General features: G+C 40.2%; 1 protein-coding gene across 3 annotated transcripts in view; it reads left to right on the top strand.

Annotated features, from left to right (window-relative positions):
• FILIP1 (filamin A interacting protein 1) overlaps positions 1-19,972 on the top strand; it is a 110,259-nt gene that overhangs the window by 14,301 nt on the left and 75,986 nt on the right. For 2 of the 3 annotated variants that reach the window (XM_054194827.1, XM_054194829.1), the window contains exon 2: positions 15,158-15,297. The exons of the other annotated variant lie outside the window; for it this stretch is intronic. The gene's annotated coding sequence lies outside the window, so the exon portion shown is untranslated. The remainder of the gene's footprint in view (positions 1-15,157; positions 15,298-19,972) is intronic. 3 annotated transcript variants of the gene reach the window in all.

Raw genomic sequence — 19,972 nt, forward strand, 5'->3', positions numbered from 1 at the left:
TTAACAGTTTAAGAAATACCTAGTGTGAGTACTGTTGTATTTTAATTTTGGTTTATTTTGTCTTCTTTGGTCAACTCTTCTTCCACAGGCTTCTCAAGGATGGCAAAAACTTTGTGATTCTGTCATGCAGTTCAGTGGAATCATTTGGATTCTAACTCTGAGGAGAAGCATTTCATCTGTGTAACCCCTAAAATCAAAACAGTTTCTTTATGGAAACAAGCCTGCCTTAAACAGCTTGCATTAAAACTCCATTATAGTTAATAGGTCAGAATTCCCAAGGACATCGCAGAAAAGTCTGGCAGAGCGTCAGAGAGGTTCATCTTAAAAATGCTGTGATAGATCATTGCAGGCAGGAAAAAATAAATTGCAGACATTATGTTATTTTTATATATTTTTCAGAGTGCTGCCAAAATAGGTCATTTGCAGATCAAATAAAGGAAAACATTTAGCAAATTTGGCTGAAACCATTATGAGGAACATTTATAAATTTCTTCGGGCATCTGAGAATGGGCTGTGTATGTCAGCTCACTGATCATGACCATCTCCTTTTTTCATGTACTCTGTAAGAAACCATGAATCTTTAATAAAAATGCTTCTTTTTGTAACACAGAATGGAGGGAATGGATTTGTTGATAAGGAGTCTTATCAACAGAGATAGGTACATTTTCAGTCTCATCTGTTTAATTCTAGAAAGAGAACTAGTTGTTCTAAGTCAAATACTTCAGTTGCTTTCTCTTCTTTGTGAGTCCTTCCTAAAAGTCATGAGAAAACTGGGAAAAAATCAGGATGTTCCATACACATACTTCTGTGAGTCCAGTGATTCTGGACTCTGGATTTCTCTGATCTAGAAAATAACCTAAACTCTGTTAAGAGAGGCGTTTGAAGGATTTCTGTTAGTCTCGGGTTTTGTCATCCCCTCATCAAAATATAGCCAATCAACTGGGCATTAGGAATAGATGAAAATTGGAAGTCTAAATGTGAGCAGATATTAAATACTCTATTAAAAGTTAGGTGTGCTGATTGACTTGCAAATGCTGGGACATAGATGAGAAGACATACTACAGAGCAAGCTGACAACAAGACCTCTATCTAAGTTTGCCTGACATTTTTCATTATGAAATCTAGTCTTGCATGAAACCCAGTTGTTTACAGCTTCGCCAAACTTCAGTTGTTCAGGCTGGATGTCTGGCTGAGTCTGCATTGGTTTTGGAAGTTTCAACTAGAACGCTTTGAGCATTTCCAAGAATGAGATGAGAGAAAATTGTTTGCCCATGTGAAAACAATCCCATAACCATTTTGCTGAAGAGCTTTAATGTCTTCATGTTCCAGAATGATCTATTGAAATTCAGCCAGTAAACCGCTCTGTGGCAGTGAATTGACTTTTGCCATCCCTGTGAAAATCATGCCAGGGTAAAAGCCACTGAAAAAAGTATTTCACCAAGGACACCTGGTAGAGATTTGTAGCTAACTTCTCAGAATAGCCCACATACACTGATGCTGTCGCAGTTCTTCACATCTCACCTGTTGCAGCTGGCTTATGCACATACCATTTCCAGAGGGCATCTCCGTTTTGGGGTTCCAGGGCTAAGCAATACTCTTCCCACAGTTACTTCTTCATCTGATGCTACAGCACTACAGCACAAAAAATGACGTGAAGGATCTTGCTGCTTCTGTTTCAACAATACTTCCTCAGTAGAGCCTGTGCCACGGTGGGGAAAAATGTATGGACAGCATCATTGCCCTTGCTGCTAGGGAAGGACACTAGGAGGGAATAGCACTGTGACAATAGACTGTGACCTGTCAGTCAGGATTTCTTTGCCAGTGATAAGTATTGTCCATCACCTTTGCTATGGAATTGAAACACTGTCTTTGGGAAGGCAGAGGATAATCAGCAATCACACCAACACTTTGGCAGTGTAAACATGCTTTTATTAGTTATTTATCTGGATCTTCAATTGACTCATTTGGAATCAAAATTGTCTCAGTTCATGTATCTGTGGTCTGAGCTTTTTGTCATTGCTCTGTTTGGCGTTCACCATCGCCTGCCAGGCCGAGCTGGACTTCTCTCAGTGCCAGCATCTGCCTCGGCTGACCTTCCAGCTGTGATCTTTGGAAGTGATTGTCCCCAATCCCTCTCTAACAGTGGCAACTCTTCAGAGTGCAATATCACCCATCTGCATGGCACCATGCTTCCCTGCAAAGCTGTCTTCTCAGTTCTCCCTTTGGATTAAGGCACAGGGCAGGCTTCTGAGGCAATTTGCTCAACCTGCTTTATTTTTGTAGAAACAGCTATGGCAGTTGCTACTCCCCCATATTTTTACCATCTTCGCTGTTCCTCTTCTCTCTGCTGCACTCGCCCTCAGGAATTCATTCCATCTGACTGTGCCATCTGTCAGAGTGCTTCTCATTTGCTTGCCCTCCTCTCAAAAATTAGGGCTTTGCAGTTCTGCTGCAGTTTCATAGAGCAACAATACATGCTTCCACTTCTCACAGTTTCATCTTTGTTTGAAAGCAATGTGGTAACAGCCATACAGAAACCGTTAAGAATTTATGGATGACGCTTTGGCTATGTCAGCTATCAGGAAATTAGACAATGCCAATGCCAGTTCTTTGGCCTTCAGTCCAAATGTCACTGTCCGATCATGCCTATGTTATTAAACTTCCTCAGCCTTCAAAACAGGTTGGCTATGTCCAGGCTGCCAGCCTCTGGCTAGGCTGATTCCCAGCCCGGACTAATTCCTGAACCATTCCAGGAGGGCTGTGCCAAAATTTTGACCAAGCCTTGGCACTGTTTAACCTACAAGTTTAGACATAATCCTTATGTCATACTCATCTGAACACATCGAATGCCTGGGATCATCTGAACAATCACATAAAACCCTTTCTGCATTATAAAAATATATTTTATTATTATTGAATCAGACTTCTCTAAGATTACAGATAGAGTGACTGCTTTCCAAGAATATTTTGAACTTCCAACACTGGAAAATTCTAGCATTGGAAAAAATTTTGTGACACATGTTTAAACTGATTTTTTTAGTTGGTTCCTTAGGCATTATTTTAGTATCTCCTCAGCATGCACCTTTGTTTGCTTTCTACTGTTCTGCTTCAACTATCTGTTTCCTTGTTCTCCTTTCATTACATGAATAAAAAAAAAAAAAAAAACAGACAATTTTAATTAAGCTCGGGGACTAATGTTTCCACCTGAACTATTGTAATTAATGAGCATAGCAGATGATACTTTGGTCAGATGAGTCAAAGCTAGTAACACTTCATTGGGTCTTCTTAGTTCCTCATGGACAACAGTGCTTAGAGCTACAGGCACAATTGTGCACAGGATTTCACAGGACTATCTCCTTTTCAAAAGGAAACATATGAGCAAGGAAAAAAATACCGGCAGAAAAGCTTATTTTAACCATATGTGTGTTTGGAGGACTGTCTTTTATTGAACAGGAGTTCAATGAATAACATAAAAAACTTGTACAGGCAATTCTAAGACCTGTCAGGGAAGAGAAAAATAAGAATTTCTTGATGCATCAACGGCTAAACTGTAAACGGCCAACAAACCAACCAGAAACTCAAATAACCACTTTGAACCCTTGGCTTCAGCAGAATAGAGCACTTGGCTTTTACATAGTGGGAACATCAGGCTATGCAGGGCTTTCTACACTCTTCCATGCAGAAGTAGAGCATTGGTGTTTGCAGCAACTCACAAGGATTTGATGCCAGCTGAATCCCTTGACCCTCCTCTCCTGTGAAAGGACAGTGGCAGTGCCTTAGAGTCCCTGGAGTTGTTGTCTGTGATAGTAAGGCAGAACCTCAAAGGCAACTCCATCCTAAATAGCATGAAGTAAAAAAGACCACCCCTCTTCTTGCATAAGTTTCCAGTGCTCCATGCATGTTTTGTTGCAATTAGAATTGTATATATCACAATTTTAAAGCAAACCAAAAAGACTTTTATCTGCCAACATCCTCGTTCAACTCCTTCTCCAAGAGCTGATGAAATCATCTGACATAAAGCAGAGCAGAGGCTGCATTCTTTACAGAGCTTTGAGTGATGCATATTTTACCAACTTATCCATGAGAAAGGGATTCTTGAACAAAACAGCTAAGCAAAAGAAGAGATCATTTTAAAAATATGCTTATGTGGAATTTTAGTTGTGACATGCACCGTGAACATTGCTAATGATTTCAGATATCAGACCATTCTGCAATTAAGCAGCAATCAATGCACTTTTAAAATTGTTGCTCTGAAAATGTAATTTATGATTCCCTACTTTTATCTCAAATGTATTTCTGGCTTAAAAAAATACGGATACAGATTGTTTAAAAACTTCAGCCCTAATTCAGCTCAAGTTTCTGAGGAATAACTGTTACATCAGTAAACATAAATCATAGAATCATAGAATCATAGAATGATTTGGGTTGGAAGGGACCTTAAAGACCATCTAGTTCCAACCCCCCTGCCATGGGCAGGGAAACCTTCCACTAGACCAGGCTGCTCAAAGCTCCATCTAGCCTGGCCTTGAACACTTCCAGGGATGGGGTATCGACAACTTCCCTGGGCAACCTGTTCCAGTGTCTCACCACCCTCCCAGTAAAGAATTTCTTCCTAATATCCAATCTAAGTCTATCCTCTTTCAGTTTGAAGCCATTACCCCTCGTCCTATCGCTACACTCCCTGATAAAGAGTCCCTCCCCATCTTTCCTGTAGGCCCCCTTTAGGTACTAGAAGGCCGCTATAAGGTCTTCCCGGAGCCTTTTCTTCTCCAGGTTGAACAGCCCCAACTCTCTCAGCCTGTCTTCATAAGAGAGGTGCTCCAGACCTCTGAACATCTTCATGGTCCTTCTCTGGACTCACTCCAATAGGTCCATGTCCTTCTTATGTTGGGGCCCCCACAGCTGGACGCAGTACTCCAGGTGGGGTCTCACTAGAGTGGAGTAGAGGGGAAGCATCACCTCCCTCAACCTGCTGGCCACGCTTCTTTTGATGCAGCCTAGGATGTGGTTGGCCTTCTGGGCTGTGGGCGCACATTGTCGAGTCATGTTGAGCTTCTCATCCACCAACACCCCCAAGTCCTTCTCCTCAGGGCTGCTCTCAATCCATTGTCCCCCCATCCTGTATTTGTGTTTGGGATTGCCCTGACCCACATGTGGGACCTTGCACTTGGCTTTGTTGAACTTCACGAGATTTGCATGGGCTCATCTCTCAAGCCTGTCGAGGTCCCTCTGGATGGCATCCCTTCCCTGTGTGTCAACCACACCACACAGCTTGGTGTCATCGGCAAACTTGCTGAGGGTTCACTTAATCCCACTGTCCATGTCACCAACAAAGATGTTAAGCAGCACCAGTCTCTAAATATATGTAAGATTCAGACCCTTGCTATTCAAGATATTCACCTTTAATTTTAGGTGCTTGAGGCATTACCGAAAGCTTAAAAATATTACTGAAAAGAGTGCTGTGATATCTGAGCCATGGCATGCAACTCATTCGCATGCCCAGTGACAAACAGCATGCTCTGCCCTTCTTTCTGCCCACCAGAACAGTTGATTTTGGATTTAATTTACAGGTGTGGCATGTGCTTTTGATATAACATTTTGCAGTTCCCTGCTGCTCTGTTCTTCTTTTTAGGCCCATTAAATACTGTTTATTTAACAAAAAATGTTTTGCAAGAACAGCTTTCTCATTTGAACTGCTCAGTAATGACAACAAATTTTTGTAGTTTAGGACTAACATAAGCCAGTTCCAGAGCACCTGCCGAGAGACATTATGACTTTTGTGTACATTAGCTGAGGATACAGATAGGTTGTGTTGTTGCAGGGTATGAATTACATTTTTTCTTCTAAAAATAGAAATCTTTTGCATTCAGACAATAAAGGGTTCATAGCGTGTGCATTCAAAACTATTCAATAAAAGCATCCTCAGTGAGATAACAGTACATTTTTCATGTCAGAACTACAGTCGGATAAAGAAGCCTGCTTTCAAGGGCCGCAGCCAAGCCATAGTAATTTAAAATAGCTGAGCATCCAGTCCTTCAGTTTTAGATCCATGTTCTGTCATAAGCAATCAGATGAAAAAAGGAAACTTTACTAAATTAGTAGTAAGCCACTGATGAGTTTTCCCAAGGTGAGGTTTAAGCCTTGCCCTCTCTCTGTGCCAACCCCTGTAATTCAGTCAACTGCAGGGAACTCCACAGCATAATTTGTGGCAGCTGGGGACTGCATGCATGCTCTGCTCTGGGAAAGCAAACAAACCAAGCAAGACACAAACCAGCAGCCAAAAGCAGATAGCCAGGGAGAGCAAGTGCAGGGCAAGGATTTGAAATTTCCTCTGAGCGTTCTCCCTGCCTCCAGCTATTTTCAATTTAAGAGATTGCCTGAAACTGATGTGGTTTATCTGCTTAACAGCCATAAGTGAGTATTTCTTCCAAGTATTTCTACTGTCTCCCTCCAAGCTATGTTAACTTCTGCATCCACAGACGAGACGTTCTGTGGCTCTGCTGTTTGGTGTGCGAAGAACCACCCCATTCTGTTTGTCAGTGGAGACTGCTTCAAAGTCCGTGTAAAGCGAAAATAACCAGCCAAAGAAGGCAGGTGCCAGGACATGACAGGAGCGTAGACTAGGTTTCTACTAGAATTCTATGGATTTGAGAGATGTCAAAGTCACCCACCTTCCTGGCTTCCTTCCCACACACAGCCAGGATGGGAGGTAGCCAACTCCAGACCCTTGCAGAGCCCAGTTCCCTGGCCTGCCGATGAGCAAGGAAGGGTGAAGGCAAATGCTCTCTGGCTGCCACGATGCACAGAAATGATCTGATAACTCCGGGAGATTCTTTAGAATAGGTTTGCCTCTCACAGCCAAAGAATAAAAAACCTGCACAGGAAATTCTTGCCCAGGGATCTAGATCTAGAATTAGAACCATAAACTTTCTGGCCATCCCAAGACTGTTTCCCTGTGATATTTCAGAGGAGCACAGAAACCAGCAGTCCTCAGGGAGGCTCTAATGTACTTATGCCAGTCATAATGGAGACTTAAAACCTATAGTGCTGGAGATTCCTTAGTGAAGCCGTGTCTTGTATCTGATAAACAAACCTGAATGAAACAATGATGTGGCCCATTAGGATTTTCTCAGGCACCTTTCAGGGTGCCAACACTTCTTTTTTGACTCACTTGTGGAACAAGCTCATGATCTTTTCCTTGTCAGTGTTTGGCAGCTCTGTGTAGGATCTGCATGCAAGATACCATGGTGCTTTTGTTATGTGAATAAGCGTCTGTTAGGAATCTCACCGCAACCACTAATTTATTCCATATAAACAGCAGAGAAGTCATGAGAAAATACAGGCTCCGGTTTAGTACCAACCTGGCCTGCCGTCACACAAGCTCATTTAAGTGTTGCATTTTGATCAGTGCTTGCTGAGTGTAGCGCCATGCTTAATTTATCTTGTCTAAATCAATGCAGAGTAGTGACCACTTTCACAGGACATGGAGATTATTTAATTTATGAATTGGCGAAATCCGTCTATTTACACAGCAAAGCACCTATTAAGCATTGAAAAAAAGCAGAAAGTGCCTAGCCACCTTGGGGTTTTTTGCACGAGCCTTTAAGAATAATCTGTAAATTTTCAAATGAAGATTAACATAATTCAGCATGTTACTGTTTTAGAACTACATTGCTATATTTACTATAAAGTGGTGGAAAAGAGATTGGACATCATGCTTTAAATTAGTAGGTGACACAGTGATTTATGTTACTTATAATGTGGGAGGAAGAAGTTAAGAATTAGCAGTCTGAAGGCAAATAAATCTTGACAAATCAAAGGAGTACATTCTAAAAAAAAATGTTTGAATCACTGATGCGTAAATTCAGAATCTCGTGTCAGAAAGTATAAATTCAGCATATAGCTTTTCTTTTGAATATGGATGAAGTTTTCTTTTAAAAATAGCGAGGACATGTATGAAAAAATGTTTCATAACATCAGCCTTCCAAAAACTCATCAGTTCCCATTTATTCATGATCTATTTGAAGAGTTCAGAGCACATGGACAGTTTCTGTTCAAATCAAGGACTATTTTTGCTTGAGAGAAAAGTAGCAGTTTAAGGAGGAAACGAGACTGTTTTGATTTACATACATCATGTGGACTGCTGAGGTAAATCAGGAATTTGAAAAATGCATTTCTCTTCTGACTGAATCCTTAAAAATACAAAATGGGAATAGAATCAGAGGCTATGATGAAAATCAGTGGCATTGTCAGTCAAAAGTGTAATTGTGATTGCTTAGTTGAGAGAAAAAAGTGTAAAGGAGGCATGAAGGAAGGATGTTGAATAAGAAGAGGCTGGAGAAGATGGATGGATGCTCCTTCATAATGCATGAGTGAATGTGCATATGGTAAAAGCAAAAGGCAACAAAATTAAAATGAAAAAATACATGCCAAGCTATGTAGACAAACATATGTAAATGGGTGCTTGATTTTCACCATGTTTGATGGAAGCCAGAAGCTTAGAACTCTCAAAAGTATTTTATATAAGGGAGGAAAAGATGTTAGAAGTCAATAATTCCGGTCCTAAGCCATCTGTTAACTGATGACAATGGAGAGATGTTTTCCATTCTACTGGATCCTTTCTTCCTGAGCATGTATGCTGAATCTGAAGAGCTGAAATTAGCATTGTTCACAAGAAAACAGTGAGAGATTTTTAACTTAACTGGCTAAGAAGTGAACTGCTAATAATAAAACCAGCAAAACTGATATTAGGTTTATGAAGCCATCTTAGGTGGGAGTAGAGTGAATCAAGTTAAGATACTATTAATTACCATAAGATACAATATTATAGTAATGTTTTGGGCATCTTCATAGTAAAATTTGCCCTCACTGTGCTAGTACACTTTATATGAAGATAGCATGCTGCTATTTCTATCAAAATTTCAAATAGGAGCTACATGAAAGTAAAAATATGGGTAGTTCCATCATGGCCATAGTTTTGTCCCATTTGGGGGAACTCTGTGAATGTGTGTGCATTTAGAAAGAAATACTTTTTGTAAATGACTGATTTTTATGTAAACTTTTTACTGCTTTTGATGAAAGTAGTTTTTTTTCCAAACTTTTTTTTTACCCAAGAAGTTTTCTGCTTTGTAGAAGTTCATGGGGTTTTACTTCAAGCTCAGCATAAGCAATCTTTTAAACATGAAAAAAATGAAGTTCAAAAAGTAACTCCAAAAATGGATGGTTCTGTTTTTAACAAAATGTCTTTCCTCTCACATGTATAACCCATGCTAACCCAAAGTAAATGAGAAACAATCATAATTCTGTTCCTTTGGCTATATCTTTTGGATACCCTCCAACATAAAATGCATTAGCACAAAAATGTACTTGTCCTTAATTAATTTATAGCTCAGAGCAAAATACCATAAATAACAGTTGAACTTCAGCTGCAAAGGTTTTAAACTCATGGATAAAATGTTGTATTAAATTTGTAATAAAACTTAAACAGTGCTAGAGGACAAGTAGAACTAATTATCAATAATCTTAGGAATTTCAGTGATGGACAACTGAATGTAAAAGATATTTATTTTGTAGTACATTTGGGTTATATTGAGTTTATTGTCATTGTTGGAGAGAAAATTATTTAAGTTTTACCACTACCCTGAACAAACACACTTACTAAACTGAACTATTTGGTTGGGAGTTTTGTTTTGTTTTGTTTTGATTTGGTTTTAAATAGCTTGAAGCACATAAAGGATGCTGGCATATCTTGTTCTGAGGCATGCATGGTTGAAGGTTACAGAATCTGCATGATATACTATAGCTCTATGGAGGAACACAGGACCGTAAAGGATCTAATGAGTCATCAAATCTGTTGTCCTAATATTGCAATCCCATTTTATAATCCCCTTCATAAACTTATGAAGTTCCACTGTGAGTGCAGTTAGGATTTTTGCTGCTGTTACTCCAACTGAAAAATTGTTCCCAAATCTCATTACTCCAAGCCAGAATCTGTTTGTGGGTTTTAGCATAGATTAAATTCTGGCCAGTCTGTGCCGATGGGTTCCTTTGCCAACATTGTCATTTAGTTTAAATGACTCTCCCATCTTCCTGATGTTTACCTCCATGATATATTTATAGACAGCAACTGGATCCCTTAACAGCCTTAATTTTGCTAAACTAAACAAGCCAAGCTCTTCATTCTGTTTTCTCATGTGATAGGTTCTCTATTCCCCTGATCATCCTACAAGTCCATCTTTGTACCTGAACAAGTCTGAGGTAATGTGCTACAAATGACAAAGTACAACAGCCTTCTATAATAGCATAATAAAAGAAACCATAGCAAACAGAGTAATAATTTCAGGCTTGCAAGGATGTGCTGTGCCAAATATTTAGGAGGTTGAGTAAAGGTTTTGAAATCTTCTAAGAGGATCTTTATTAGAAATAATAGTGTGTTTTTTTTCTAAGTTGTTGATTGAAATTGAAATATGAAAGGTTTTAGGGTTTTAATCAAAAGCTGGGAAATCAATGAAAATTATTATTTGGTTAATACCTTCAGTCAGCACAGTATGCAATTGATTAGATTTGTGACAGCAATCATTGAACAAACAGGTCTGGCATTTTGAAAGTTTGTTTGACAGCAATGATGGAGAAAATTCCTATGAACACTGTATGGTATGTGATCAATCTTTCCTGGAGAAGCCACAATTGCATTCACATGTTGTTCTTTAAGAAATTTCAATGGCAGGATTCAAGGGGTTAGTTCCCTGGAGTTAGCTCTGCAGAGTGCTCCTGTAGGTATGAGCCACTGGAAAAAAGAAGAGAATGTGGGGACAACTGATCCCATCACCTTCCAGGACCACAGAGAAATGGATATTTTGGTCAAATCGAGTATCCTGTGGTCTCTTGTGCCATAGCTTCTTGGAAAACTCCAGGAAACTCATGACTCCCAGCTGTTAATACTGTGACAGCAATCTTTTTTTGGCTGTTTTAATTTTAAACCTTATTAAGTCAATAGTTTAATCAAGTTGCAAGGGGAGCTTTATACAGAAACATTTTCCCAGTCATGCTGAGCCTGCCATCCCAGCGCGTGGGGCCACAATCACTGGAGTGTAGGATGCCTCTGTTAGTGTGAAGGAGAACATTGGTGGGGGAGCATTTGTTTTTCTACAATCCTTCTTTTCTGGGGAATAAACACACATGTCTTTTTCGCTTTTCTCTGTCTTCTGTAATAAGGAAAAAAGACCTTTTGTAATACGCTGTAGGAGAGAAGCACAAATTTATCTGGTACATGCACATATGAAGATCAAGGAAAATGAAAAGCTTTTAAAATACAAGCAATTTCTTAAGCAAAAGCAAAGGGGAATCCCAACCGTGGTTACAAGTAATTAAATACACAAGGAAATGTATGTCAGGGCACTACATGGGTGGCTGCTCCCTGGGGACTAAGAGCAGGGGGAATCCCCATGGGGACTAGTGGGCTGGTGGCAGTGCCAGCACTGAGCATCAGGCACTTCCCTGGGGATGGCGCGAGGCTGGGATGGGCCATGGGCCCACGAGTGGGCCTGGCTCGGTGGGGCCCATGGCCAGGCAGGGCAGGGCTGTGGGGAGCTGGAGACTGGCCCTACTGCGGTGATGCTGGGGCACGGGCTGATGGCCCTTGGCAGGGCTGACATGGGATACCATTGTCAGGGCCCAATAGGATATTGTCCTAAGGGCCCTGACAATAAATTAAATGGAACCGTAATTGTAATGAACATTTCTGATTATCAAAATAGTTGATTTGATAGTGAAAGCCATCACATGCTGTCTGCCCCCATGGTGGTCTGTGGGCTGTGGGAAGTAGGTGCCCCTTTGTGCATCCCGAAGCCTTCTCCAGCCGATGTCGGTGGGGTGTAGGGTGCTTGCCAAAATCAGCTTCAGTTTGTGTCGTATTCTGACTAACTCTGCATAGCCAGACCTTCACAGTGCCCCACCACACTGCCCGACCAGAAGGACTTCGTTGTACCATCCCCAGCATGACAGCTGAGGCTTGGAGCTGCAAAGGAGCGAAAAGCAGCTTTGAAAGCTCTTTGCTTTCCCTGGCTGTTCCTTTGAGGGTCCTGGGAACTGTGGCTCATAGATCAATGGGAAGATGGGGACTTTTCATCAAAGATGTTGTTAGGGTATCTTGGCCAACCTGCCAAAGAAAAACTTCAGCTTTCCTTCTGCTTAGTTTGATTCGATGATCCATGGTGCATCTGGGGAAAGGGGGCATGTTTATGTGAATGAGAAAAGCCGAGAGGCTTTCTTCAAAACAGATCTACAGAGAATCAATAGCTTTTTATTACTGCACTGAGAGTAACAAACAAAAATGATTCTATTTAGTGTATGTGATTAAAGCTCTCAACAACTGGCATGGAAAAAAGAGCCCAAGAAGCATCCTGCTGTGCAAAGGGCTGTGATGGAATTGTAGCCCTGTTACATTAAAAATGCCAGTGAGGGAAAGCCTGCAAGCAAACCTGCTTCTTTCATTAGCCTAACGGTGGTTAGGAGCATTTTTGATGTACCCGTGTGATGGCTGGGAGTGAAATACCAGCCTTGTTCAAATCAGTCACAAAATCCCATGGGCTTTTTGGTACAACACAATGTTGTATAGTGGAGAGTATTTTAATTAAACGCAGTGGTGTTCATCCTGACTGTTTCTTTTACTCACCATATTTACTGTGGCATCACTTAGTTAAAATGGAGAATAAGATATGTATAGGCATAAATATTATCTCAAGATATTTTAAAGTTTAATGAAAAAAAATGTTTTCCAGAGTAGTGTAAAACATCTACCTTTATCCTGCTACTTTGTAAAACATCAGAAGATATAAATTACTCAAGTCCTGACTGTGTTCCAGGATGTCTTCTCTTGGGAAGATTTAGCTGTGGTTACTACACTTGTAAGATGACTTTAAAACAATATATAGTGGAGGGAAAGTACTCTTAAGGGCCTATTTTTACACGACATCTCCTGTGAACAAGGTTTCTGCAAATCATGAACACCACTTTTTTTGCATTCAGTGCATCATATTTTAATCTCGTTTAGATTGTTGAAAATCCAGAGTAACATTTGTAAACTCAGAAAAATCAAGACAAATGAGGTCAGAATTTGACCCATTAAGCCTTGGTCCACCATTTTTGTAATCTTAATAATTAGTATGAGGTGACTGACAGAAAACTATTTTTTATTTCTTATACTTTGTGAATTGCACTGAAAATTAAGTTCTTCATTGCAAAAACATGGCTCACTTTCTTTTATTGACTCTACATAGTTGCATATTAACTTTTAAAAACAATAGTCTTGATCCTTCCTCTGTTCAAATTAATGAGAACACTCTTACAGACTTTTTTGAAGGACAAACGTTTTGTAGGGCAAAGAATTAATTTCTGTAAATCCCATGTGCCTCATACAAAATTATCTCTTCTTTGCTTCATGTAAACTATCGTGCCAGATGCGATTCAGAGCTTGTGGGTATAACAGTGTGATAACCTGAATTCTTACACTTGTAGGAAATGGTTTTTGCGATTAATAAACAAACAAATAGATGGATAACTGCTCAATTTTCTCCTAGAACTATCTGTTCAGGACTGAAGTTTTCTAAACAAATTTTCAATAAAATTGAAGTATTTATCAGTAAAATCTGGGTTTTTTTCCTATAAAGCCAATTTAACTGTGATTACAGCTGGTTAAGATTTCATTACTGTATCTATCTTTGTGGTGTTCACAATCCAATAAATCTTGTTCTTTCAATTCAGAGCAAGGACAAAAAAAATGTACAAATAGCTAGTTGGTATTTACTATTTTGCAAGAATTCACATACAGTTTGTTAAGAAATAATGGTGAAACGTGTCATACACTGTTCTAACTGCTATTAACTTAGACACTGTAGTAGTCCTGCTTTATTCCTTAAATGGTAATGTCCCTAGTATGACTACATTGTTATTAGGAGAACTATATAAACGATTTAAATAACAGTCAGTCTGTTGAACTGAACAAAATTGTTACTGTTTTCTTTTAAAAAATCACGGTTTTCCAGAACACCATGTTATCCTTGACCAAGTGTTTTGCCAAAGGAAAGACCTCTATGGTCTCACAGTCATCAGGAGCTCTCTGGCACCACAGTCCTGCCCCTGAGCCTGCCTGGACACATCACTGCTCAGACCTATTGGCTCTGATCTTTCCATGCTGTCTTTGAAGTGAGTTCAACCTACGAAACTCTACTTATACTGTAACTGTGCTGCACAGTTGAGAAGGTCAGGGCAGAATTCAGGGACTCCACAAGGTGGATTTAAATTCGGTTCATTTATGCAAACTAATCAAATGCACGAATGAGCTTTTATCAGCACGAGACCTTGCCTCCCTCCAGTGTTAGGGCTCTCTTCCTCATCATATGCCCTGCAATGTCCCCAGCTTTCCAGTAGCAATGCTCCCAATTCCCTCCATGTCTTCTATATCTCCATGGTGTTTGGAGTTGTCACCATGTCTCCAGCCTTCCTTTGTTTGCGTTGTGGGCTTTGAAAGAAACTGGTCTGCAGCTCTTGCTGTGCTGCAGATATCCCAGCGTGACCAGCCAAGGGAGTCGTGCATTCTCACTGAGCAGCTCAAAGTCTGCAGACCACGTGGGCCAAGCTGGACATGTTACTTCTCTGCTGTCTTTTCAGCATTACATTGCATTTCGTTGCATTGCACATAATCTACAGAACTACTCCTACTCAATGAGGAACCCAGTGCATTACCTACTGGCTTTTTTCTTCCCTCGTTATGGCTGCTTTTTTTTTGTATGGAGGGGGTTATTTGGTGTTAATTGATAAATTATTGCAGAAAGCTGCATCTTGTGGTACCCGCTCTTAGGAGGCAGCAGGAGCGTGAGGTTTTACCACCTCTGGGTTTGTATACTGTATCATAATGGCAAGCACGTTGCCTAGTGTATTCTGAATTCTTCAGGTTGCTGTACTCTGTCATGGCTTTGGAGGCACATGGATAAAATCAATGGAAATCTCTAAATTAAAAAATACAAGCATTTTCAAGCCACTTTAAGTCTGGAAGTCTGTGTTTTCTAGCTGGCCTGCTGGCTGGCAGGCAGAGCAAGCAGAACATGCTGCTTCTCACTTTGCACTTGTGGGCAGACCCTGAGCCTTATCTTTTCTCTAGGGAGCAGCAGGGATCCCAGTCAGCCTCAGGTGGGAGCAGCGGAGTGATGGCACAGGGACACCTCCATCCTCGACTCCCTCCTCCCCCCTCCGGACCTAGATTCTAGTGAAGCCCCGCTCTGGAAGCATCCCTCGACACAGGTATTACTCCACACCATGGTCTGTCTGGATGACACGTAGGAGCTTCCAGGTGGAGCTGAGCTCCTAAATTAATAACATTCAGGAGATGCTGTTGCAATAGCATGGCTGGAAAGCAATGCTTGAGCTTCTGCAGATGTCGGCTCCAGGAGGTGACCAAAATGACTTATGTCATGTCGTGTCTTTCAAAGGCTCATCTGAATTGCAGAGCTGTCAAAGCCCTCAGGGACTGTTGGGGATTACCAAGGACATCCTGAATGTTCATTATTTTCCCTGAAATTTTTTAGCATGATGGGTTAATAATAAGCATCCTGAGTTAATGAGTTAGCGTAATGAGGAACTCTTCAGCGCTGACTCTTATGACCATACTGGGTGTCTCACAATATTTGCCTGGTATTTTGCCTGTCTTTTAAAAGACCCATTGCTGGTTTCACATTGGTTATATAGTAATCTTTATTTCCAGTTTTAAAATGCCTCATGGTGCTGGAACATACTTTGAAATGGTGAACCCAGCTCAAAAACTGGAAGGCACTCATTAACTGATTTTATAAAAAATTCACAACTTCAAGCCCAATATCATATAATATATTTAAATGTCTGACTCATTTGGAAAGCTTGGGATTTTCTATATTAATTATGGCCTCAGAAGATCTATGTCAACAGTCAGAAAGCAACTCCATTTGTAGTCAAGGATTGCAAACACAATCTTCCTGGAACTGAAAGTTGTACATTGTGCAATTTTTATGGCTTGTATAGCTTTTCTATTTTTAGATGGTTGAAACCTGCAATACATCATCTAATCCTCCTTAAATTGTCATTCATAATGCTAATTTCCATTAACTTGGCATAAATAAGGTGGTTTTTTTCTTAAATTTGTATAGTTACTATTTTGCCTAACAATGTTACAAGAACAAAACTGTTTTTTTCTCTGATACAAAGTTGATGTGAATACAAATTGCTAATGATGTGTTTCTAGTTATGGAATTTTTAAACCAAATTAAAAAAAAATCCACAGTATTTTCTTTTTTATTTAAAAATATATAGTGTTATGAAGTTCAATGACTGTTACATTACTTCAACAAACTATTTAATCCTCCACCTTTATAGGCATTTGGAAAAGTTTCTCTGAGGTTTGGGAAAGCCTAATAGAATTGCACTTTTCAGCTTTTTTGAAGATACAATAGGAAGAACAATTCTGGGTTTTTTCCTTTCTAGAAATACATCTTCAGTGTATTAGAGATCAGTCAGTGACAAGTATTTGTACGTAACTCTCCAGCCTTGTTTTTGCTTACTTAAATAGAGATAATGTCATGTATTTGGCTACCTACAGAAATTGTTTGCGCAACATTACTTCATACCCTGGCTGAGCAGAGGGCAGGGGAGCTAAGCCTGCTGCTGGCACACCAGTTCATGATGTCTGTTCCATAATGCTAAATGCTGGGTTCTGACAGTATTTTTATTTTCCAGACTTTCCTATCCCTCTAATTATAATCTTTTGTCTTTGACCCATAGGCTTATTTCAACAAGTCCCGGGTTTGTGGAATAGTCTGTGTTTGCTGCTTTCCGTGGGGTATGGCCAGGTGATTTCTGGTGCCTGGAAGGCTGGTGCTACAGCCGAGCCACGCTATCATGCCAACATGTGCTGCTAAGCTTTTATCCATACAGGCTTTTGGTTTTTCTTGATGCCAAAAAGTAATAACATTTGTATTAGTAAGTACAAGTATAATAAAGATCTTTTTTTGCAAGCATGACAGCTACCTTAGGTCAAGCACATGGCAAACTCCCAGCTGTACAGATTTTTTCTAAATATGGCCATTTCATACCAGGTCAGTTTTGCAGTCCTAGAATCGACTGACAAACTGCTGACTGATTTTTATTTTTATTTTTTAATTTATGCTGTTTGTTTGACATACACTCAATGATGTTGAACAGGATTAATTTGAAAGATATAGCAGGATACCAGATTTTGAAATTAACTTTGATTAAATGAGTTACAGAACTTAACATGGAGGCAAATATTTTTGGGGGGTTTTGACTGAGTTTAATAATTTCTCTAAGACAGTGATATACAAATCCAAAGCACTGTGCTGATAAAAGAAAATCCAAAAGTGTAACTGAACGGAAATGAATACGAATTGATGTTTAATTCAGTTTCCTAGCTGCTAAATATTTTAGTGATAAACAAATGTATATATTCCTCAAATTACATTTAGTTTAGCAGACTCTTTCACGTTTAAAGACATAAAATATTCTTAATAATTTAGTAAGGAAATAGTTATTCAATGTGAGGACTTTGTCCTGACTTTTCCGAAAGCCTTGTGAAGTATTCTCAATATATATACAGGGGAGGCTCAGCTGACTAGTCTGGGCTTGCTTTTTCTGGACAGCTGTGCTTTCCAGTTAGCTATTGGGTTAGTTACTGGAGTGCTCCCCTTTAACCTTCAGCTGGGCAAGTCTGAAAAAAACTCCTCCACCTCTGAAATTCCTGCAGTGTGCAAGTGGACAAATACAGATAGGGAAAAGCTCTTATCTGTGGGCAATGCAGTGAATTTTAAGAGGAAAGAGTTCCCTCAAGGCTCACTTAGACATTGTTACTAGGGATAGAAACCCAAGTGAGGTTTATTCTCACTGGGGAATAGTGAGTAAAACAGCATGCAAAATGTGAAATGAGCACGTCAGAATACTTTCTGTTACATCTTGTTTCTTAAGATAACTAAACATAGCACCTTAATATGACAAGAAATCAATTTGCATCCTCTCAGGAGGAAAACTGCTTAATCTTGCTCTTCCCAAACAACAAATGAGAAGCTAAAAAGCAATAACAGTATCATTTTGAGCAATTCAGACACAGGACAAAAGATTAGGCTTTGACCATAACCAGCATTTACGCTTAGGAAAGCAGCTGCCTGGGCAGCTTGTTCCTGTGGAGCCAAGATGTGTCGGAGCTGCCAACAGCGACCGCGGCATGTCCTTGCCAAGGCCATGGGTCCGCCACACATGCCCAGGAGAAGCAGCCCAAAGTAATTTCTCAGTCACCTAAACTTCCTTGAAGGCAGATGAAAAATATTTAAGTAAACAAATAAGTAATGCTGAGACATTACATAACTGCTGGGTCAGACAGTTTTTCACTAAATAAAGAGAAACTGTCATTTCTCTATATGCTGCTTTCTTACCCAATTTCTTACCTGATTTACCAATCATATACCAACTGCGTATGCCTCTCTTTTTTTTCTGGATGATGACTAAACTTTTGGGCATTATTGTGAAAAGTCAAATCAGTCTTTTAAATTTGTGTTGAGACACACAGCGATGCCTTAATATTTATAGGCACCCATCAATTCCCTTCAGCAATGCTGAGACCCGCATTGCTTTTCTGTCGTCCACTTTCTCATAGGAAATAGGAACTTGAAAATGTTATTATTAATTATTTTTCATATTTACTTTAATTATTAAAAATGAGTCTCCAGTTTCACTTGCTTTAACCAAAAGAAAGCTGACATAGATCCAGTGTTTATTGCTGTTTCTTAAATTACTTGTTTTGGGCAATAATGGCTGAATTCCCCCCTCTTTTCCCTCCCAAGAAAGAGAGTTCAGCACAAGGAATTGTGGCTGGAGAGTCAAATGAGCTCATTTCCCAGTTAGGTAGCTCAGTAAGGGTGAGCTTTTGATTCTTTTCAGTACTTTTTAGAAGTAGTGGGTTCTTTGCTCCTCTTGAACAGAAGTGTCCCTGCAGCAGTGGTCTGTGTACTGATGCCTTGTAGAAAATCCATCCCAGCAGCACAAGCCACTTGAGTTGATGACTTCATTAACACAAAGTTGGCAGGGCTGGTTATCAGAGGGACTGTGAGGGGTGGCCACAGTCCCACAGCCTCTGTCATGTCCTAACATTTGCCACCAAATGTGGCGCTGCATGTCAGATGCTGATAATGAGGTGTCAAATACCTGCTATTGCCTCCCCACCCAACAGCAAATTCGGCCTTTGTGATGATGCATTTGTGGTTCCAGCGCCAGTTTATCAGTCAGCTTACTGATGTGCCCAAATTAGGGGCACAGCCCCTTCAGAGAGGTCAGTGGTGGCTCAGAGGGGCACAACTGAGACCTTCCAGCACATCCCGGGGGCAGGAGGCAGCAGTGTCCTCCAGCCATGTCCTCTCACGAGGGGGAGGCTGGAGCAACACCGCCCTCTGCCCAGCACCTTTTTCCATGGAAAGAAAATCAGGGGTTGCCTTCTCTGATAGACAGGAGCCATGGTGGGCTTCAGCAGTGGTCACTGGAGCTGCATGACAGAGGACGAGGACAAGCCTGAAGTCTTAACATAGCCTTAGAGACCTCGGGCTCCATTTCAAAGACATTGCAAATTATGGATGAAACCTAAACTCCTAGCTCAGTCACACAAGTGAGATACTTAAAGCTGAACAGTGTGAATTTGTGCCAGTGCAGATGATTTTATCTTCATCTAGGCTTGTAAAACACCCACTCCATTTGTAGGTGTCTTTTAAATATCTTTCCATGGCTCTGAACTGAAATTACTCTCTAAGAAAAGCAGCTAAGAATTTTTTACTCTATCCTTGTGGAAAAAAACCAAAATGCAACCTTTTAAAAAAAGTTAAGTAAGGTAGGGTGTTTGGCTAGTTGCAACAAGACAGACACAATTCACTTAGATTTTATCCCTGTTGAA

Source organism: Rissa tridactyla, chromosome 3 (assembly GCF_028500815.1).
Source record: "Rissa tridactyla isolate bRisTri1 chromosome 3, bRisTri1.patW.cur.20221130, whole genome shotgun sequence".
NCBI lineage: Eukaryota > Metazoa > Chordata > Aves > Charadriiformes > Laridae > Rissa > Rissa tridactyla.